The following is a 24,708-nucleotide window of genomic DNA, read 5'->3' on the forward strand; positions in this document are numbered from 1 at the left end:
GAGTTCAACCGGGCCATAGATATCGTAGTCAGTAGCGTCCCATGCTACACCACCAGGTATAGGAATGGCTGTGATATTTACTGATGATAGTTCTCTTTTTTCAATGTGAGAAGATCTGTGAGGCTTTAGAACCAAGTTGATTTTCTGACTTGCTGTGTCCATTGTACTGTATTTTCCATCAATCATTCTTCCGAACCTTAAAACCAAAATGAGCCAGAGAAGGAGGAAAAGTACACCTAACACAATCCACAATTCAATCCATGGTGAAATCAGATATGTTTCTCCAAGATGATGAAAGATTTCAGTTATTTTTTCTTTGAAAGTTTTATTTGCTGGCTTTTCTTCATGTTCACTTGGATCTTCAGAAAAGTCATCAAAACTGATGAAGTAGACAGATGCAGTTCTGTCAATTATTGGAATTGCTTCAGGATTCTTATTAATCTTTGTAGTTTCTTCTTTTGTCATATTAGTATAGTCAGAGGCTACATCATTGTAGACAGGTGTTTCATGATGAACTGTTGCAATTTGGGTTTCAAGAGGCACAAGTTCCATGGCTGTTTTGCATAGTCCTTCTTTATTCACTGCAGGTTTATCAAATGTGATTAGTCTCTCAGTTTGAACCTCTTGAATTGTAGCAAGGTTTGGTCTTCTGCTACATCTTGGGAGTCCACTGGGCCTACTACTTATTATTGGCCACATGATTGTGGTTTTACCAGGTCGATTGATACAACTCTGTTCTCCTTTTTACCAGCAAGTGGCGGTAGTACCACTGATCTTGTTCCGCTGATTGCTAAGACAGGTACTGCTTTCCTGTAAGAAGGCGAAAATTCCTTCTTCACCGCGATCTTTTCTCTGACCAGATCCCCAATCTTTGGAATCCAGACAGGTCTTGCTGGGACAGGTGGTTTTTCTTCAGTGGCCGTTGGCTTTAGCTTTGTGTTACTTAGACTTCTTCTTGTCTCATTTAAGTCCTGTAAAACAGCCAAACTGTCGTAATTTGGCAGCAACTGAGTTAGCATTTAGCTCAGCTACACGAACTTTCATTGTTAACTTGACCAAACGTGCGGAGGCCATTTTGTATTTCCTGGCTTCCATTTTGTATGAACATGCGGCCTCGTGGTCAGCATGCCCTTTTGTCCTTCCTCTGTACCAATGACTATTTACTTTGCCCGGCAACAGGCTATTTTTAGCACTGGTCAAGCACGCATGCGTACTCGAGCATTCAGGTTAATGAGTGGTCACCTCTCAGGAATGTTCTCTGCAACTGACCAGTGGTACTAAACTCTTCCCACATGTTGGCTGTGTTCCAAAAATGCCCTTATATGTACCTAAACTGGGAAAAAAGTATACCGCCTATCTTTTTATTACTGTTAAACTTGTATAAAAGAGGTCGCGCACCGATGTTCGGTGTGATACTTCTTGCATTACCGAAGGGTGCTGTAGAATGTACCACCACCCCATGGGGTCTTAATAAACTTGTCTTTTGCATTTCCAGTTTCCGTGCCAACTTCTATTCTATGGTGTTCGGGAGTTTTCACAGAGTATGTAGACCTGACGAAACCCAATACCACAAATTGGCGACCACGAAGGGACTCATCGGCGACTCGGATGCCCGAAGGAGAGGTCCCGACGAAGGATTGGAAACTCGCCATGGACGCGTACGCTGCCACTGAGTGACCCGAGTCTTGGCACCCACGGTGTTTCTTCCTTTCCTTCTGACACGACCTTCCAGGTGGCGCCGGTCCTCGACTGAGATCCTGATCGGTTGGGTTGTCGTGCAGTGCCCGTTTGGCTGATTCGATTAAAGAACTTGGCAGTTGGAACCTGGACGTTTGAAAATATTTGGTAAGCTTGTGATTGGTAAGATAGTCTACTGACACTTACTGTGGCTTTTTGGATTTGTTTGAGTTAGCTAACATTTGGACCTATGATTTGAGTTATATGTGGAGTGCACCTCACATAGACAGGCATGTAGGGATATTTCTCTGACTTTGTATTTGTTTGAACGGCACACCATGTGTAAGACCTATTTAAGTGCCATTTTTATTTAGTATCGCGTTTTTCGTGATATTTTGACATGCCTGTTTTCAGCACACTTCGAGGAATGTGCTGTTTTGGAAATGGTACCAATTATCGATTAAATGAATCTCAGCTGGCTCCCCCAGAGGGAACACCTAATCGTGAAATGTACATAAAATTTGGCCTTCCTCCCATTATGTATAGTACATTATGGCATAAATATACAAAAACTGATCGTGAATTGCAATGGCCACTACATGGGTCGTTTGATCTGCGAAAGGTTCAATATGTGGAGCAGTGCCTGTTTCAGCGCAGGTCTAGACAGGATATGTTTGATTGTGTGCGTATGTGGGAGAAAGCGGTGCGTGAACGAATGAAGCGTGAACAAGCCTTGGCGGACAAGGAGCAGCGAAAGGCTGCTCGCGATAAAGCTTTACAGTTGCAGGAAAAAGAATTGCAGGTACAGAAAGAGAGAGAGATTCGAGAATGTAATTTGCAGGTTAATGGTCAGTTTCCTATTCGACGTCCTCTTTATCCTGTCCTTATTAATGAATCGGATGATTTTTCATTACTAGATCGTTGCCCGCCTCCGTATGTTCCGCCTACTGCCCCAGATGAGGACTCTGACGAGGATAGTCAGGGAAGTCAGCGTACCAGGCTAAGTGCTGATCGAGCCTCGGAATTACGCGGGTTTGCTCGTAAACTTAATATGAATTCTATAACTGTTTCAGAATTCGATGGTCTTATGCGTAAGTGGTCCGATAGAGAACGATTGTATTTTTTGGATCATTTAGGAGATGAAGTTGTTGAACGATTTAGAAAGTATTCATCTGAGTTGGAACCTAAGGATATATCAGTTGGTCGTGATAATTTACGTAAAGGTGTTTTTGTTCTTGCAGATGCGGATGAATTTTTTCAGTGTTTGATTAAGCTGCGGGATGAAGCGTCACGACTACGAGCGGCGAAAAAGGCATCGGGTTCGCCCGCGTCCAGATTGACGGAAGTATCGAAAGAGTGTCCTATCTTTGAAACAGATAAGAGCGCTGCAGTTCATGTTATGCCTATGCGAGAAGCTGCGCCTTTGTATGTCCCTCCTAAAGGGCAAGGCACAGACGATGAAAAGACGTCTAAAGATGCGAAGGGTTATTTTATATATAATTGGGTTTATACGCCCTGGAATAGAACTGATGTTATGTCACTTAAAAATGCTTTGCCCGATCCTCGCAAAAATCCAGCAGCTTTCTATGAAGGAGTGGAAGGTGCTATTTCTTCGTGTGTTATGACATTAGTTGACATTGATCTTTTTTTTGGGTTAATATTGCCCCCTGATATGTGGAGAGCTATTCGTAAGTTTTATGATCGGGCGATTTTAGGTGCAGATTGGAAGGACTTGGCTCAAGCTGATTTGGATAGGGAACCCGCATGTAAGCCATGTCAAGTGATTTTAGATCTCCCAGCGGCTATTTTGACTAAATTAAAAACACTTGTCCCCCCTAAGAAAATTGATTGGACAATGTTGGGTTCTTGTAAACAGAAGCCGGACGAATCGGTCTCTGACTTCTTTTCCCGTTTTGAGGAAGCGTTTCATGATTACAGTGGGCAATTATTAACAGAAGACACGGGCAGGCATTTGTTCATTGATAAGTATGTGGCTAATCTCCTACCGGAGATTGCACGACGATTAAAGACAAGTGAAAGTTCATGGACCACGGCAACCCCTGCTACTCTATTGACTATGACTCAGTATTATGAACGACAGGAATTGGAGGCTAAGGAAAGTAGTGATAAGAAAGCGAAGGATTTAAAGACGAAGGTGATGTTGGCTCAGGTTTATGCTACGCAGTCAAGAGGGAATGATAGGGGTAGACGAGGATCGTATGGTACGTCTTCCACCCGTTCTGACATTTCTGAGGATCAGTGTGCATACTGTAAACAGTTTGGACATTGGGCTTCAGATTGTCCGGTGCTTCGAGAACAGCGTAATCAGCGTGGTCGAGGGAGTGGAAGGTCACGGAATAGTTATTCAGGGTCGAGGGGTGGAGCGAATGATCGCGGTAGGTTTGAAGCGAGGGGTCGTGGTCAGGCTGATCATAATACTTTTGATCGACGGAATCAATATCAGATAGCTGAAGGAGAGTTTACTGAGTCTCAGGATAATAATTATGCATAGGATTTCGTAGGATGGGGTGTGGAATCGGTTGAAGTACCAGTCGATCAAAGGGGTCCATATATATCAGCACATGTTTTGGGTTCTACTGATCAGTTTCTGGTCGATACAGGAGCTACTCGTAGCGCTCTGTCCAAACACTTGGTTCCAAGGGCTCCCTTGTCTGGCGAAACTATTACTTCCATAGGGTTCGATGGAACACCTTCTCTAAGCCCATTGTCTCAACCCCTTACATTTCACATTGACAAATTTACTGCCCCATGCCCGTTTTTGTTATCTCCAAATACGCCAGATAATATTGTGGGACTTGATATGCTAAAACATTTTCGAGCAACTATACGCTGTGCCCCTGAAGGGGTGCGGGTTATTTTGAACGAGAACTACCCAGAGGTTGAGAGATTGTGCCTCATGCAGGAAGCCGATGCGTTAGCTTCTCTTCCGAGCACTTTATGGGCCACTTCCGATACTGACGTGGGTCAAATGATTATTCCTCCCGTACATATTCCTGTAAAGGAGGGAGTGTCTTTGCCCCGTATACCACAGTACAAGATATGCAGAGAAGGCGAAATGGCTTTGACACATATTGTGAATGACTTGATTGAGGCAGGGGTGGTGGAGGAAGTCCCCTATAATGTTTGTAATAGCCCAATTCTTCCGGTCCTTAAGAAAGACACAGACACTAAGATCTATCATTTTATTATTGATTTGAGGGAAGTTAATAAGATAGTCGTACCCCAGTACCCGGTGCTGTCTGATATTACCACCTTACTTACTTTGATTCCACCTACCGCCACTACATTCACTGTTATTGATTTGAAGAATGCTTTCTTCTCGATTCCTATTCATCCTGATAGCCGATATTTGTTCGGCTTCACGTTAAATAACAAATCGTATAGATTTTTTCGGGTTCCTCAAGGCTACACAGAAAGCCCTAGCATTTATAGCCAGGCTTTAAAAAGGCAGCTTGATTCCTTTCCTTTACAGTCTGGGGTGGCTCTTATTCAATATGTAGATGACATTTTACTTGCAGCAGACACGCAGGAACAATGTGAGGAGAGTACTCTTTCCCTGCTTTCTATCCTTGCCAAGAATAATCACAAGGTCTCGAGGAAGAAGTTGCAATATTGTAGACCAAAGGTGACCTACCTCGGTCATCTTTTGTCTAAGGAGGGACGTGCATTGACATCAGATCGAATTCAAGCAATATTAGATACACCAGTCCCTTGCACTCAGAAAGATGTTCGTGCCTTTATAGGTTTGACGTCCTTTTGTAGGCAATGGATACTAGGATTTTCGCATATTGTAAAACCCTTGTTAGCGTTGTTGTCCAGAACTACACCAATTCCCCTTGAATGGACAGAAGAATGTCAGAATGCTTTTGAACAATTGAGACAAGCCCTTTGTTCTGCACCAGTGTTAGGTACACCAGATTATACAAAGATCTTTACACTATATGTACATGAGAAGGATGGGTGCGCATTGTCAGTCTTAGTGCAGACACAAGGAGATAAACAAAGGCCTTGTGCGTACTTTTCAGCAGTACTCGATCCTGTGGCTCGAGGATTGCCTGGATGTTTTCGAGCAGTCGCAGCAACAGCTGTGGCCATACGACAGAGTGAGGGGATAGTTTTGTCACACAAATTGTTGATGTTAGTTCCCCATGCGGTAGATGCTTTATTGAACCAAACGAAAACACAGCATCTAACTAGTGCTCGTTTAACAGGATACGAGTTAACGTTGTTGGCGCCACATATTACACTAAAGAGGTGCGCCACATTGAAGCTTGCTACTTTAATGCCATATCCTGTTGCCGAGACCCAGAAGGAAGAACAACATGACTGTGTTTTTCTGACCGAAGAACAGACAAAGGGTCGTATAGATTTACAGGATACGCCACTTCCAGAAGTAGATGGGGAACTGTGGGTTGATGGATCATGTTTGAAGCTGCCAGATGGTACAACTTCTGCAGCCTACGCGATCACGACACTTAAGACAGTGGTAGAAACAGCACGAATACCGCAAAAATCGGCCCAAGCAGCTGAATTGATAGCTTTAACGAAAGCCTGTGAGTTAAGTGTTGGATTATGCGTGAATATCTACACTGACAGCCGTTATGCTTTTGGAGTAGTGCACGATTTTGGCCTTCTTTTGAAGGAACGAGGGTTCCTGACCTCACATGGAATACATATCATGCATGGAGAATTAGTACGTGACCTCCTGAATGCACTATTATGTCCAAAGAAAGTAGCGATAATCAAATGTAGTGCACATAAGAAGGTGACAGACAAAATAGGACAAGGAAATGCTTTTGCAGATCGCATAGCAAGAGAGACTGCCATGTTACAAAATGTCTCTCCCATGTATGTGGTGAAATCACAGGCAGAGCGATGGCATGATGCTAGAGAGGAAATATTGGACATACAAAAATCAGCATCTGAAGCTGAACTTGCAACCTGGGCGACAGAGGGAGTGTTGGATGATGAGGGTTGTTGGCGTAGCAAAGATATGGAGAGATGGAAATTGCCTGCCGCTTATTTGCAAGCAATGGTTCAAATGACATATGGGCTGGCACATGTTGGAGCTCTTGCAATTACTAAATTGCTTACACGAGTTTGGGAGCATCCTGAGATTGCCAGCACGGCTAAGAGAGTGGTTCAGACCTGTCTGATATGCTTACAGCACAATCCTGCAAAAGGGACTTATACTCCTAAAGGAGTCTTTGTTCCACCTACTGCACCATTCGAAGTATTACAAATGGATTACATCCAGTTTGAGCGTTGTAACAACTTGAAGTATGTCTTAGTGGGGGGGTGTGCCTTTAGTAAGTGGATAGAGGCCTTTCCCACGAAGGATAATACTGCGTTGACAACAGCTAAGGTGTTACTCAAAGAGTACTTCCCACGCTATGGTGTTTGTAAATTTCTGTGGAATGATAATGGTCCTCATTTTGTTGGGAAAGTAGTGGAGTATGTCCTGAAAGGATTAGGAATTAAACAAAGATTCCACGCCGTATTTCACCTGCAGTCAGCAGGTCTTGTGGAAAGGTATAATGCAACTCTGAAATTGAAGTTAGCAAAGATTGTGGCATCCACGTCTTTGAAATGGCCGGATGCTTTGCCTTTGGCATTACTATCTATTAGATCAGTGCCACATTCCCGATCTGGCCTCACACCCTACGAAGTGGTGTTTGGAAGGCCTATGAACATCTGGGGAGTTCCACAGCCTCGCTTAATACATGATGTGCCTTGTATAATGATGAACGATTATTTGGCACGATTAACAAATGATTTACTTTCTATTCATCAACAGGTTCGAGAAGCGCTTCCCGACAACTCCATTGGAGAGGCTCACGATCTCTGTCCTGGGGACCACGTTATGGTCCGCGTGTTTGAGAGAGCCAGCAGTTTGGAGCCGAGGTGGCGTGGCCCTGAACAAGTATTGTTGACAACTCGGACGGCTGTGCGAGTCACGAATAAGAAGCGGTGGATACATTCTACTCACTGCCGTCGTGTCTCTCCGGACCTGGTGAATCCTGCGGTGCTGTCTGATTATCGAGACATCTTGGATGTGGAAAAGAGCACAGCTGCTTCGCCTTACGAGTCGGAGGAAGCCTTCCCGGACCACACTGTTTCTGGTGGAGTGAAGTATGACCTACGTCCAAGGAAGTAGTTTTTGTGCAAGACTGGTTGAGTTACCGTTCTGAGGTTTGCGAAAACGGAAGCCGAGAATATCAAGGGGGGGGGGAATCAGTTCTGGCCAGTGTAGCGACACCCGTCTTGAATCTCGGAGAAGATACCAGCGGCTACCTCGGATCTTAGCACTCAATTTTTATTTTTTTTAGTTTATTTTTTTAAACTTTGTTCTTTGCACTATGGCACCTACGATAATGAGGAACAGGAGAATTCTTGGTGCAGTGCTTTTTGTTGTGACTATAGTGGTAATAGCAGTAATAGCCTGGACTGTAGAACGATTGCTTCCTGCACGAGAATATTTACTGCCTACCACTCCAATCCCATCTGAACATTTCCATTTTACTCTGCCTTATCATGAAGAGAGGCATAGACAGACTTATTTAAATAACAGCTTTATTCAGATTCTACACAATACCCATAATATGACGAACACTTCGAACTGTTGGGTATGTGGAATGTTGCCTGGACATCAGAAGAAAGGAGGAACTCCACTTATTCCTCTTCCCTTTTCTCATAATGGTTCTTGCAATGCTTGGTACACTCTTCTTTTTACCCTGAGATGGCCAACAAAAGGTGGACTACTTTTTCGACTAAATAAAATATGCTATAATTATAGAGATGGTTACCTACAGGCAGAAGGAACTAAATTTGAGTGGGAAGAATACAGACCGGACAATGTATCTACGCCTCGTATTTTCACTAATCAACGAATTACAAATATGTCTAGTTTACATGTGATTACTGTTATTGATACCAAGGCTGAATTGTGTGTGCGTAATAAAGGTACAATTCCGGTAGGGAAGAGCGTATGTAATACTACTCTCACATTTGACACACCAAATGGTATCGCCTTTGTAGCCTCCCGAAATACTTATTTTATTTGTGGAAATGAAGGATATCATCGTCTTCCCATTGGGTGGTTAGGAACTTGCTATATATCTTTTGTACTACTCCCTGGATTTATTGCCCCGCCTATGTACCATAATGATTTTATACTATATCATGATTTTATTATAAATAGGGTTAAGAGAACATTAGAGACTGAAAATGTGGACCAAACGGACACTTCCTTACAACAATATGTAGATTTTAATTTAGGCCTGTTTTCCTTTGTTGGTGCTGCTTTAAACAGCAGAAAAATAAGACGGCTAACACGTGTTGTGGAAGCTGTTGCTAATGAAACTGCCTCTGCATTAGGGAACTTAACTGAGGAACTCCAAATTACCAGAATTGTAACGCTCCAGAACCGAATGGTTCTAGATGTAGTACTAGCTGATCGTGGGGGTGCATGTCGCATTATCGGAAGTAGTTGTTGTGTTTACGTTCCAGATAATTCGCCTTCTGTGTATGATGCCATTTCCAAACTGCATAAAATTGCCGCTGAAATTCACGCCCAAAATGGTACATGGACATTCTCTAACTGGTTCTGGACTTTGCTTAGTACCTGAGGTTGGAAATTACTGACGATCCTATGTATGATTATTGGAATACTCTTTTTTCTCTGTTTATGTATTCAATGTGGCCCTACCTTATGCTCTGTATGTATTACAGCCTGTATTCCATCCAAACTAGCTGTTGTTGAAAACGAGCAAATAATTAATGCAGAAAAGATGAAAATAATGATGTTTAATATTGATGACGAATATCCTGATTACTTCCGTTATGAGGTAGCTTCACCTAAATGCTAAAAGGGCCGTCTGTCGTAATTTGGCAGCAACTGAGTTAGCATTTAGCTCAGCTACACGAACTTTCATTGTTAACTTGACCAAACGTGCGGAGGCCATTTTGTATTTCCTGCCTTCCATTTTGTATGAACATGCGGCCTCGTGGTGAGCATGCCCTTTTGTCCTTCCTCTGTACCAATGACCATTTACTTTGCCCGGCAACAGGCTATTTTTAGCACTGGTCAAGCAGGCATGCGTACTCGAGCATTCGGGTTAATGAGCGGTCACCTCTCAGGAATGTTCTCTGCAACTGACCAGTGGTACTAAACTCCTCCCACATGTTGGCTGTGTTCCAAAAATGCCCCTATATGTACCTAAACTGGGAAAAAAGTATACCGCCTATCTTTTTATTACTGTTAAACTTGTATAAAAGAGGTCGCGCACCGATGTTCGGTGTGATACTTCTTGCATTACCGAAGGGTGCTGTAGGAATGTACCACCACCCCATGGGGTCTTAATAAACTTGTCTTTTGCATTTCCAGTTTCCGTGCCAACTTCTATTCTATGGTGTTCGGGAGTTTTCACAGAGTATGTAGACCTGACGAAACCCAATACCACAAATCGATCTTTGATATCAAAGGTTTTTTGTTCCACCACTGAAGTCTGACTATCGAGGTCTTCGATTATCATTCTTGTACCAAACAAAATTTCATACGGAGTGATTCCACTCAGAGAATGTTTTGGCAGATTATTAAGACTACGTTGGACACTTATTAGATGTTTGACCCACCCATCACCCGAACCTAATACCCTCGCTGATATAGATTGCTTTATGTCACGATTTTTTCTCTCCACTACCACATTTCTCTCAGAATGGAATGGACTAGAGTACCGCAATGCAATGCCCAAGCTGGCCATGGCCTCCTTGTAAGCTCGAGAGCTAAACATAGGACCTTGGTCAGAATGTAGCATGCCAATTGCGTATGTGCCGATAAAGACTCGTAAATCTTTTATAACAGTTCTGGTGTCAGCCGAGCACTGTGGCCACATCCAAATGAATCTCGTCTTAATATTTATGGGATCGCTTCTTTCCCTGTGGACGTCTGCGTGTAGATAGCCTAATGCTGTCTAATAGAGGTGTCTGGGCTGGTATCTGGTCCGGTTCACAACTGCGATCTCTGTTGCAGTCCTGACAATCTAATGCAAAGTTATAAACATGCACGCTCATCCCCGGCCACCAGTATTTTGATTGCAATTCTATTAGCGATTTCAAGATCTCTTGGTGCCTCAGACCCATTCCCATGTGTGCTTCTTGAATCAAGTAAGCCCTCCGGTTCGTGTTTGGAATTACTCTGTCCCCCACTCCAGGAATTCGAGCAAAAGGAACAGAGTTCGCATCAATTATGTATGTATTATTGAGTGGATATTTTAGAGGTAATGCCGCATAGTCGCCTTTTAATGAGGCTTTTACTGCCAGCATGGCTTCTCCATCTATTTGTTTTTTAGAACTTTTTTTGTAGCTACGGAAGCCGGTTGAACAGCTGCCGTTGTGGCTTTGATAGCCAATGAATTCCCTGCAACGTGAACGCCATCACGTCGAAGACTCTGCGTATGTATCACGTGAGTCTTTTGTAGTTCTTTCTGTAAAAGAACTACTTGTTCCCATAGTTTTTTACGCTTTATTGTGACACCTTTCGCATTTCTGAAACCGTTTTGAATCCAGTTCTGCATGAAATCATTGTAAGACTGGAGGCAGAAATGCGAGTCGCACACTATTAGTGTGGGGAATTCGCGATCTGCATTTTCAAGCGCCATCTTTAAAGCTTGTAGTTCAGGTCGCTGAGCTGTAGAGTTTCTGAGTGATTCAGTTTTAGTGACCATTGGTCTGAATTTACCTATGCACCAGCGATCTTTAACAATCGCGCAAGCTGCATTGTAGACTTGTTTATCCACAACGTAGTGTTGTGCAGATACATCTGTGTAGATTACACAGGCGTACTGTTCGAGAGGCAGAATTTCGATCGACAGAGGACATTCATGTTCGTATTCTAGATGTTCTAGCGTTTTCATTTTGGGATCAAATGTGTGTATCACGTCTGTTGCAGTAAGAGAATTAACCCATTGTATCCATTTTGGATCTAATGCCATAGCATTTGGAATGCTCGGTCTTGTTACTGCCTCTGTGCAGTAGGTTGATTTTTTAACTGAATTTTATGGTGAGGAGAATCCTCATCCCATCCTACATGATTTTTAAATAATGCAGGGGCTTGGGCCACTGCCCATTTTCTAGTATATGTGTATTTTTTATGAATTGGAATGTGTTTTGAGAAGGCAGGCATAATCATTTCTTTGCCATGTGGGCACTCCCAGACAAACTCTGGTGGCCAGTCTTTCTCTGCTAGAAGGATATCATAGCCTTTAGATAGGTTCTCCCAAAAGAGACCTCTTATTTTCCTAGTTTTGTTCCCTTCTATACCTAATGTTATTTCATATAATTTATGGGGTACACTAACTCTGGTGTCTGCAGTTCCCACCTGAATGTATTCATTCGTGTCCACTGTCTCCAGAAGATTCATCAGGATCTTGCGAGCTATGGTCACTTCTGCTGCGCTGTCTAGCATTGTCTGGGCCCATTCTCCGTTCTTGAGATGTGTCCTCAGAATCCTCGGCATTTATTAATTTTAATACTAGCTACCTTCTTTTTGGGAAATTGTTATTTTTTACTTTGATGAGCAGGTTCCTTGTCTTTGGACTTGGCTCTCTCTTCTTTATGTTCTGACCGTCCTCTTCTTTCCGATTTCTGCGAGGAAGTCTGAAAAGATCGAGAGGGACGTGTATCATTATCTTGATATCTGTCAGGTTTTCTTAAATTGTCCCTATTTCTAAGGTTGTATCTTTTTTCAGAGGGCTCCCATTGTGGAGACCTGTCCCCTCGTCCTGGAGATCTATTTCTCCGTTGGGGAGACCTTCCTCTGGACTGAAACTATTTTTCTCTGGGAGTAATTTGTTTATTACCCTCCCACTTCTTTTTTGGGGTGATGAGATTATTCTTAATAAAGGTTTTTTCAGGATTTTCAGATAGTTGTGGTTTTAGTGGTTTCCCACCCAAACTATCTCTACCTAATTCTTCATAGCACTTTTCAATTATTCTGGCAAGTTCAAAAGGTTGGTCTGTTATTTCTATTTCTTAAAATTTTTGGCAGATCGCCACAGATGCTGCTTCTCCTTTTATGTTGGCTAGTAGTATAGCCGAGACTTGCTTAAAGTCTTTCAGTAATTTCATAACTAGATTTAAAGCAGGCTCTGGACCGTATTCATTTTGAATCTGTCTTAGTACGTCTGGTATAACCGCCATAGACGGAACACCATGTGTTTTTGTGTATATTGAAGCAAAGACTGTTCCCCAAGTGTCACAGTCCTCCATATGTGGTGAGATCCCCATTTGTAGACAGATTGTCAGAATTCTGTGTTTTTCATGAGGTGTAGTATCAGGAAATACTGCCTCTATTTGAGTAATTTTTTGAGCCAACCAGAACGGAATTTGTTCCCGTTTTGCGGGTAATTTGCCAATGACTGATTGTATAGTCCGTGGTGTTATTTTATTTGTGTTCCCCTGGTGAGGGGTGTGGTGTGGAATCTTTATTGCTGGTTGGACTGTTAAAGTCCGCATGACATATTGGACCAATTGTCTATGTATTTTAATTAATTAATTGTTTTAGCTGAATAAAAGTTCTCTGTCTGACATTCCTTCAATGTCAGGATGTGGTGTATAGCTGGCTAGAACCGGCCATGTGGCTCCTGGTCTACCTAGTGGACCGAGCCTGGTAATGTGATTTTGATGTTTTAGGGCACCATTAAACCAGAGCTGATGCTCTTGGTAAGTTAGTGGAATTTCAATGTCCTCAAAAGGAACGTATTCCGCTGGAGGTTCCTCTGCTTTGTAGTAGTGGAACTCGTGTGCCACAGCATTTGCTGCTGGAAAAGTTATCCATGAATAGAATACCTCTGTCTGCCGATCTTCATGTGCCTCTACCACAAATATGACTGTACCACCTCTTGATGATACTACATTATTTATAAGTTTGTAAGTTACACTATTTCTTACATTTACCGGGATGTTTATTGCCTCCGGGTCATTTTGGAGGGCTGTGTCATCTAAGACAGCTTGAGCTGGTATTCTAGCTCTTTCCCTTTCGTCGTCACTTTCCGACATTTTGCTGACAGAAAGTTTGCAGAGCAAGTTTCAAGGAAACAAAGATTAGGTGCACAATATTTTGGAACACTGTATCCTTCAACGTTGACTAAACCAAAAACTAATACATAGGATTCTCCTCCTACTATTTTTTGCCGGATATTAACCTTTCCCCCACTCCAGACGTCTATTGGAGTTTTTATGGGAAAAAGGGGTCTGTGTGAAAAGCATGACTGAGTTACTCTAGTATCTACCGTTAAATATCACCTTACCAAAGGTTGGGCGCCATGTAGTGTAGTTCCTATATTCCCAATAGGCTCTGCGCATTGGAATAACATAAACGATAGTTTAGACGTAGGACTTAGGTCGACTAGGTCTCTATTGAATATGTTAGACTAAATTATGAATGCCAGCTAGCTCAGAGGTCACTAGAAACTTTCTTGAAATCACAAGAAGGGATTAGTTTCTGACAACAGCATAAACATGACAACTTTGCTCCCTTAAGAATAAGGAGTATACCTCCAGAGTCGCAGAAACAATAGATAGCTATTTTACTCAGTCAATCGTGCATTCTTAGTTTCACCAGAAGTGCAGAGTAACAGAGAGACAGACGTTTTCAATAAAAGAGGTTATTTATTGAACAGTCTTCTTTCTCATGCAAGAGAAGTGAATTGCTACAATCCCAATACTTGTCATAAAGTAAAGTGCGTACAGTAAAAGGAGAATTATAAAATAGTACTGTAAAAGCATAGTATGGTTTTTAAGCCATACGGTGTTTAAAATGGATGAAATACATACAATGACAAAATAATGACTAAACGTACTCAACTGGTGCTTCTAAGATACGCCTACCCTGGTGTACCTAACCTAAGCCTAGTACAGGGAAGGAGTAAGTGAGATGTAGTTTGAGTTAAGATAGTTTCTGCCAAGAATCTAAATCAAGAATTCTCTAAGGGTCTAATCAGCTCCGTACCTTGGTTATAGAATGAAGGAGGCCTTGTATCTCTCTCTCAGGTCTCGATCTCTAGGCAACCCGCAAGGGTGACAGGGAAACACTGGAGCTAGATTTCTCGGCAGGAGAAAAGACAGAGTCTCTCTCAGTGCATCAGCGGGAGGGTCGGCTTCCTTCGGCACTTGCTGCAGCAGGGCTTCGGGCAAGTAGATAGTCGATCTGCTCCATACCACTGTGTGTTTTGCTAGGGCAGATGCTGGTATATTTATACCTGGAAGGTGCCGAGTTTGACGTAAGGTTGGACATAAGATGTCACTAAGAACTTGCAGTTCTTTTAGGACTCTGGGAGTTCTAGGACAAATCAATACAGAAGCTGGGGGGATTCTCGGGCTGCTGGAGGCTTGGTTTGTTTAAGAACACGTTGTGCTTTCGAGGAGTCTATGGGAGTAGCCTTGCCGTATTTGGACTTCATTGGCTATGTCTTAATATGGGTATGATTCTTATGCCTATATAAGGATATGATTTGATATAACCACATAAGGGCATGAATCGGGAATATTTAACTAGAGTTCTAGATTCATCCATAACAAGCTCTGGCCTACCTATCATGGAGAGCCACTCAGGGTAACCATCTACCCCTATTGTGCTATTTTATGGACTTTAGTGCAGCGTTTGACAGAGTTGATTGGGGGATTCTATGACACAAATTAAACTCTTGGGGGTTTCCCTCCACACTTCTCTTCACACTGATGTAATTACACTAGAAGACTTGGATCAGGATGAAAGCCAGCGCAACAACAGTATCTGAAAAAATCTCATCGGAAAATGGCCTAAAACAAGGCTGCGTATTAGCCCCGCTACTTTTTAACCTCCACACTGCTGACTTGCCTTAAACACTGGCAGGTGCAACCTTGGTTGTCCCAAAACTAGGTGGCGTGCGACTTCAGATCATGCAATTTGCTGACGAAATTGCCATTATGGACCACACAAGAACGGGTCTACAATGTGCCCTCAGCGCACTCAATATGTACAACATAAAGAACAAACTCTCAATGAATCAGTCAAAAACTAAAGCCATGATTTTCAGGAATCATCAAATGATGAAAATCTTGTCTTGGAGAGTGGGTGGATAGCAAATAGGAACCTGCACCAGCTACAATTATCTGGGAGTCTGGTTCAATGAAAGGGCAAACCAAGTGGCCCAACTCAAACACCTTCGGCCGAAGCGAGCTGGGGTTATACACACTCTGAGATGTCTGAATCGTCATTTGCACAGCCCCACCGTTGAGCCAATCCTAAGGGTCATACGTGCTAAACTACTCCCAGCACTGTCTTATGGACACCGGTCTTTTCTAGGCAAAATTGACTCATTCCTTGCGAATAATCAAATAATGGCCTATAAGAAAATACTTTCCGTTCCCCAGCATGCAAGGGGGGCCTGGTTGAGACTCGAGCTGGGCCTGGTGAGTGCAGATCTTCACTGCTTAGGTGATTTAATGAAATTCTATAGCTGCATTCTGCGTGCCTCCAGCTCAATCCTTGAAAGAACAGCTACGATCTATGTTCACGGACAAATACTCCCCCTGGCACACACAGCTGGCAATTCCCACATTGAAGTTCAAAACCACAAACCTGTCTAACCCAAACATTCCTCTGTCAATGTGGAATAAAAAAACAAATTATCCAAGTGTGGGGTAAAGGATGTTTCCGCTGCTTTGGAACTGACATTTTATTTTGTATTGCTTGCTTTTACTATGTGTTCTTAACTTTTAACTCCTGTTTTAACCAAGTATCAATGTGATGTTTGTATGTTATGGTTTTAATTAACTGTACAATAAACTACTGTCCCTCATCATCAGAATATACCTGGCGTTGATGGTCAGTAAAAAAAATGCCATCTGACCATGCACTATAAATAGGGCAGGAATATGGCTTACTTTCATTGCCATCTACTCGCTCGGGCTTGGGAATAACAGAGTGTATTTACCAGACCCACACCTGCCAAGACTTCTGAGGCAGAAAGGTTGTGCCTGGTTGTGCTACCTTAGTTGGTCATGCTGGAGTAGGTGAATAAATATATATGATTTACTTTGGGATTCAACCTTAAAAGGCCCCAGTGCCCTAAAGTTGCAGCGTAAGGTTCAGTTATTATCAAGATCATTCAAACTCAGCTTATGGTTTTCACTTCCAATTACTCTGAACATGTTGTGAGGATGCTTCAGAGGGCGACATCACCCGGTGCCTCTCTTGTTTCTTCACCAGTGATATTTTTTGATCATGTAAATGGTGCTCCTCAATAGGAGCAAAAACATTAAACCCAGGGTACTGTCTCAGGATCTAGAATCTTTTTCAGTCTTGTAAATATCAGCACCTCTTAAGGGGATCTTAATTTATGCCAGTGATCACAAACAAGTAGATGAAATGTAGTGGAAAACAGAGGTTGTATGTGACATTTGAACCTTAAAGGGCTCTCCAGCAGTGTCAGACCAGCGTGGCCCAGTTATAGTCAAAATCTGAGATCATTTGACCTTTTATACTGCTACCTGTAGACATTCTGGAGATCCACATATTATGTGTTAGCTGAAAGTTAAGAAATATGAAAGTGAAGGCTCCAGAACTACCCTCTAAAGTCTTGCTCAATGACCAATCTGGAATCCTTTGGCATCAGGCTCTGACTTCTCCACATTCTCCTTCAAACCTACCATGGACAATAGATTAACGTAACAGGCCCTGCTCTCCAAGAAAGCAGCGTTAAACATCAAACAGTGGATTTATCTCATGGTTGTGTCTGCCTTGTGAACCATGGTCATGCTGATGCATCTCTCCATGTGTTGTATGTGGTCATTCTACTGAGCGAATTTCTCATTTATGGCTTTGAATTCCCTAGAGGCTTCTAGAGCTTCTTTGTGTGCCTGCTTAATGCTTTAGTGGGATTTCTCAGCTCTCCCAGAATTCCACCGAGGATATTAGGCACAGATAACATAGCACTTTGACTGACATTCTCATAAAACAATTTGAAAAAGCAGAAAGATGATAAGTGTTAAACACTTAGGCTTAGTGAATGTCAGGCACAACAGACACAGAAAGGGTTCACAGTCAGTTTTCCCCTCTGTTCCCAGAGGGTAGTTTTCTGTAAAAGAGGACAAACTCTGCCAGTTTCATCACCCCTCTACATAGAGGCCGATTACGATGCCGTAGGAAACGGCTCCGACCCTCGGACGGAGCCGTTCCTACTGCATCGTAATCAGCAGTTTGGATTTATTTCTGACCGACCCATTTGGATTGTGTCGGTCGGAAATAAATCCAAACTTGATTTACTAATGGCTTCCGACGGGCTGGGAGAACCCGGCTGCCATTCGGAAAGCCTCCTGTAAGGGCGGCTCTTTCCGCCCGAAGAATTACAATGTCAGAATCCGACAGCCTTTATGTGCTGGCCATTCCAACACAAAAAGGCTGATGGAAGTCGATTTTGGGGACCCCAGGCAGGGCCCCTATAGGAACAAGGCCTCCGGATGGTGCAGCGGCACTGCCAAGCATATTGCAGCCTCAGACCGCCCCACCACCACCAGGGAACTTGGATCCCTGCCGGTTGCGGCGGTCCTATGGCAGTCCGACCGCGGTAGTCATAATACGGCGGTCAGACCACTGGTACCGCAGTCCCTAACTGCCACTGAACCCCCACCCCGGGTTTGGCAGTCAAGTGGGCTGCCAAACTTGTAATTAGGCTCAAGTTCTTTTTGAGTGGTATTGCAAGGGAGTTATCAGCTGTGCAGACCACTCCTGAAACCTCGGAATCCTTCTGGACTCCTCCCTCACCATGACCCGCCAGTTCAACGCCGTCGCCTCCACCTGCTTCAACTCCCTCCACATCCACCGCAAGACCTTGAAGTGGATCCCCCACGAATGCAGAAAGACGGTCACCCACGTACTCATAACCAGCAGACTGGACTATGGCAACACCCTTTACGCCAGAATCAACAAAACCCTGCTACACAAGCTCCAAACCATCCAGAACACAGCAGCCAGACTAGTCCTCGGAACCCCACGACACAAGCCCATGACCCAGCACCTACAAGACCTCCACTGGCTGCCCGTCGAGAATAGAGTAACCTTCAAGCTACTCGCCCACGCCTACAAATCACTCCACAACATCTGACCTAAACACCTCAACGAGAGAGTATCCGACCAAGTACCCCATAGAAACCTCCGCTCCGCTGACCTCGCCCTGGCAGAAACCCCATGCATTCGGAGAACCAGAGCAGGCAGAAGAGCCTTCTCCTACGTCACAGCAAAGGCCTGGAACGAGCTCCCAGTCAACATCAGACGCTCCCCAACTCTGCACACCTTTAGGAAATGCCTCAACACCTGGCTCTTCAACTGATCCGGAGCTGCACCCCTCCATCCCAGCGCCTTGAGACCCTCACTGGTGATTAGTGAGCTCTATATATCCCTGATGGATTGATTGATTGCTGTGAAATGTGTGCTTTTAAAGAACAGTTCTACAATGTGGGTATTACTAAAATCTATATTTTGGAATCGTAAACCTTTTTGCACGTTATAGCAGTCTATCTTTTAGTATGTGTAATGCAAGTTCAAAATAATGATTTGCATATTCACGGTGCTTTATGTCACAGGCTGGGACCTCGTAGCACTAAACATACACAAGTCACTATACTCCAATGTACCAAGCAGTGTTCAGTTCTGTGGCTCTCTGGTTACAGACACAGAATTATGCAGTTCTTTAACTAATACAGGTTTCATAATGTACGATAGTGCATTTCACACTCATTAGCTTGACTAGCATTTCTTTTTAATTTAAACTGTGCTTTATTTTATATGTAGTTATCTGGAGGTGAAAGACCGACATTCTTTACAGAACAATTTATTTTTTTAGCCACGCCTTTGACCTCGCCCCAAAAACACCCATTCACCCCATCACCATTTGCACACAGCATCGCAGTTCCTATACTCTTTGTAATGCACTTCGACCACTGACCTCAGCAGATGTGACTTGTGGTGCCCTGCCTAGTGTGTCTCATAGGTAGGGCACATCCATGCGGATACAGAGTTCCTAATGTTCCTCAGTAGCGAGCTACTCTCGCCAATACAGTACATACTATTATGTTAAGAAGTATGATGAGTGTATTTAGGGGCATAAGTAGGCCAAAGAAGGTCCAACCTATGTAGAATGGAGGTGAAATTAATTAAGGAATTTGATATGCATGACACTGGCCTTGCTCTAAGACTGACCAGTGCTATTTATAAAGAAAATCTACTTGGTAAAGAATTGGCATATCGAAAATAAAGTGCTGGACATTGAGAATTATTTTACGTGATGTCCATTCAAGAATGGATTCCAGGAACTTGGGGCTGGAATACACAAATGACCGTTTTCCAATGCAGTTTTGGAATATGTTTTGAACCAATCATCCATTGAAAAAATAAAATTTTGCACCATGGTTTGGATGAAATTTAAATTTTATTTTATTTATTTATTTATTTAGTGTTTTCTATAGCGCGAACATGACCCAGTGTACGGTATCAGAGCGCTTTACAGTAGCGTTTCATCAGTCGTTAATGTTTCATACTTCAGTTTAGCATATAGACATATATACATTCAATAATACAGTTGTCATGGCGCAGTTAAAATCCATGATCATCTATGATCATGACCCAGTGTGGTGTGACATAGCTTAAATGTTGTACAAGTAGTTTGTGGAAATGACAGAGCAAAGTGATGCCACATTGAAATTGTCTGATATTTGTACATATGATTTGCTTTAGGGAAAAGAAGGAAGAGGGCTGAATATAAAGTAGGATGTACAGTTAACTTGTTTCTTTTTTTACAGTACACAAGTTTACATTACCCGAGGATACTTGCACGTGCTTACATTGTAGGTTCAAGCAAATGAGGTGATTTAAATAGAATCTGGTTGTCTGGTTGATCGACCAGCGGAGATGCCAAAATTACTTACGTTTTTATCACATAAATCAAAGATTCCTTAAGGAATGTGGAACTTCCTTTGATGTATATGACAGTACTTAGCACTGTAAATTAGCATTCAGGAGAAAAGTTAACTTTCTGTTTAGAAAAAATATTTTAAAACATGCAGCGGCAATGACGAACTCGTTATTGCTTGTGACACATTAGTGAAAACACATATTTGCTGCTGGAATAAAGACTTTCGCCCTTAGGCGGAACATTTGACAGCTCTGCAAATCCAGGGGCTGAAAAAAACCGGCGTAGCCAAAAAATGTAAGTGTTAAACTTAATGCCTCATTGAAAAGGAAAACTGTTTAACCAAACGATCTGTTGATCAAAGCTTGCTTTATTATGACAGCTCGAAGCCAGGCGGTTGGGTATCGAATTCTGATGATGGCGTTATTCCAAAACATTGGTGCTTCACCTGCCATTATATAATACAGCCTGATGTCTTGCACGGTTGCTTGCCCACCTCTGTTTTCTTTGATATAAACTGTGCATTTTTCAAACTGGGTAATGCCAGAATTGGTTCTTGTCTTTAAGTAAAATGGATCCCGTGTTCTTGATAGTCACTATAGCAATCCAATTTGGGTTCATATGTTATTAAATTCGTGCACTTTTCAATGCATTATATTAAAAAAAAGTGTATAAAAATATAAAAACAAATATTTCTAAACTTTAAAAAAAATCTAAACTTAAAAAAAATTCTAAACTTAAAAATATAAAAACATACTTTGCCCCATAGCCACTTGCAAACGCTGACCGAATTACATCACCCACTTCAGTTTAGATTTGTAATTCTCAGAGCCAAATAACAAAGCACATTTAGACAGCCCAGAGATGTCTCACAGCGCACATTTCATACAATGCAAAGCTAAGTGGCAATAGGGTCACTTCACAAATGGTTACACCACTGGCATATGTTCGCTATACGAACCATAGGCACCAGAAACATAAGAAGGCAGGTGTAATGAAGTTAGCAGTCCAGTAGCTGGGGTGGGCGGAGCTAGGTGGGCAGAGGGGAAGAGGAGGGGTCAGGATAGGAAGGGGCAGTCAGAGTAGGGACAGGGACGAGAGTGGTTGTAAGAGAATAAAGGTCCAGTGATAACACTACACAGCGTCTGTGGTCATTGTAGCAGGATGCTACAGCTGGCGACGAAGGTGGGATTAGCTTAAACCCAAACCCCAGAACATTGTAAGAGAGCCCTGTCCCCCGGCAGCGTCGAGGAGAAGAAGACGCTGGCCAGAAGGACGAAACTACGACCGGCCACGAGAGGCCGGCAACCGGTGACCCTGTCCCCCCCCCAGCAGTTGAGAGGGACCCAGGAGGGAGCCGAGCCGCCGAGCGTTTGGACGCTCAAGGTAAAGGAGACCCTTCGCGCCAAAACGCGACTTGCGCAAGAAGCGCGCAGTGACCAGCCAGCGCTGCAGGAACAGAAGCCAGGAGCCTACCCTGACTCTGCCAGACCCTAACAGGGAAGAGAAAGTGCCCCAACGCGGAGGACGGCGCCCCGCGGAAACCGCCTGCCGAGCGGTGCTGAATGTGCGCTGTTCGCGCCAAAACGGAAGAAAAGCTCACCCCCGATGCGTGAGACATCGCCTGCAAGCCCCGCAGTGAACCGGAGTCTGCCTGGATCACGTCTGAACTGCTCCGGTGTCTGAGGAGCGTCTGGAGAGGTGCGGAGGGTGAGCTGCCTGAAGAAACCGGCTGCCGGTGAGTGCCGAGTGGAGAATGGAGGCTTGAATGAGATCTCGTGAGACACGAGATTCCCCTAGCGGCGGCCATCTTTAAGTCAGGCGATTCCTGGGACACCCTCCCTGAGCAAAATAGAGGCGGCCATTTTGGAGTCAGGCATCCAAAAAAAAAAAAAAAAAAAAAAAGGTGGAAAAGAGAGAAACAAGCACTGCTAGCCGTAAGGGACAAACAAGCACTGCTAGTTACAAGGGAACAGGCATTGGCCAAAGAAAAGAAAGTGGAAAAGAGACAAACAAGCACTGCTAGCCACAAGAGAACAGACCGTGGAAGCGCACGCCAGTCGTTGACGCAAGAAGTGTGCGAGGGCGCCAAAACTCACCGCCAAGATGTCTAACCCTCCCACACAGAAAGACGTCAAGGGAGGCACCCACCTGCGAGCCCCGGAGCCACTGTCAGTCACAACAGGAAGCAGCATGGGATTAAAGTGGCAAGAATGGCTAGAGGACTTTGAGGATTATATTGAAGGGTCCAAAATTGAACCAGACAAAGACAAGATCATAGCCCTTCGCAATTTGGGGGGGCGTGAAATAAGCAAAATTGTACGAGAGATCCCAGCCACAGATGGTGACACCTATGACAAAGTAAGAACTGTTCTAAATAACCGTTTCCTGCATAAGAGAAACGTTGACTATGAGAGACATAAATTCCACCAGCAGCGACAGGGAAAAGAAGAACCACTGAGTTCTTTCATACATCGGCTGCGGCGGCAGTCCCAGCATTGCGATTTTGCCAACTTCTCGCCGGATGCAGCCATCAAATCTCAAATAATCACGGGGTGTCACTCAGAGTCGCTGAGACGGCGACTGCTGAGGAAACCACAGGAACTAGCGGAGATTGAAGAAAACTCCCGACTGTACGACCAAGCTGAGGAAAATGCGGCGGAAATTGAAACAGGACCCAGTACCAGCCACGAACACGCCAACCGCATCATTGAGAGGCGGCAGGGACGACAGGATCGGCGCGACAGTGGAAGACGTCACCCGCGAGACAGATCGCGGCGCTCCAAGTATTCGCCCAGGCGACGCCCGGACTACAGAAGGAAGGTATCCGGGAGGAGAGATCGCAGACCTGAACGCACGAGGCGCTGTTTTAGGTGCGGGTACGACTACCCTCACATCGACTCTTGCCCTGCCATGGGCCAACGGTGCAGGAAATGTGGACGATCCAACCACTTTGAGGCCATGTGTGGGGATTACCACAAAGAAAAACGCAATGATGGTGACAGGCGGGATGAGTCGCAGCGGCCCTCACGTGTGGAGACCAAGCGTCATCACATCAGATCAGTTCAGCAAGAGCCTCCCAGATCTCCCACGTCCTCACACTCCAGTCACGACTCTCGGCGCTCCCGATGGGACCGTCGTTCCCCCTCAAGGGACTCCAGATCGTCCTCATCCAGGCACTCATCCTACACCACCGAATATGTCAACTTTGCTGACCATGATCAGTTCAAACGTTATCCACGCCTCAACATCAAAGTGGGCAATCATGCCGCCAAATTCATGATGGACAGCGGAGCATCGCTCAACTACATTTCTGTTGCCGAACACGACCGCATGGACCCCAAACCACGTTTACATTTCGCGCCTGTCCGCGTCTACACCTGGATGGCGAAGAAACCTCTCCAGTGCTTGGGCAAATTTGACACCACCCTCACGCATGGCGAGCTCTCCATCCCAGCAGTTATCCACGTGATTAAAGGGCCTGAGGCTGACTGTCTGCTGAGCCTCCCCACGGCGGAACGTCTTCAGTTGGTGCACATCCTTTTCAACGTCCATGACATCTCGGACTGCGCGGGGAAATTCCCTTCCCTCTTCCGAGGTTTAGGGAAACTGAAGGGCCGTCAGATCCACCTGCATATCAACGAGCAAATCAAGCCAGTGGCTCAAAACCCACGTAGAGTGCCTTTTCACTTGCAATCCGCGGTTGAATGTGAACTGCAGGAACTTCTGGACGCCGACATCATTGAGCGCACTGCGGGACCCACTCCATGGGTATCCCCGGTGGTCATCGTCCCCAAGAAAGGATCCCAAAACAAAGTCCGTCTCTGCGTGGACATGCGTCTGCCGAATACAGCTATCGAGAGGGAGAGACACCCCGGCCCACTCCTGAGTGACATGATCACGGCCCTCAACGGGGCAACTGTGTTCTCCAAACTGGACCTGAACAAGGGCTACCACCAGCTCGAGCTAGACGACAGCTCTCGCCCCATCACGACGTTTGCCACCCATCTTGGCCTCTTCCGCTACAAACGTCTCAGTTTTGGCGTCTCATCAGCCGCCGAGA

Source organism: Lissotriton helveticus, chromosome 6, assembly GCF_964261635.1.
Source record: "Lissotriton helveticus chromosome 6, aLisHel1.1, whole genome shotgun sequence".
NCBI classification, from domain to species: domain Eukaryota; kingdom Metazoa; phylum Chordata; class Amphibia; order Caudata; family Salamandridae; genus Lissotriton; species Lissotriton helveticus.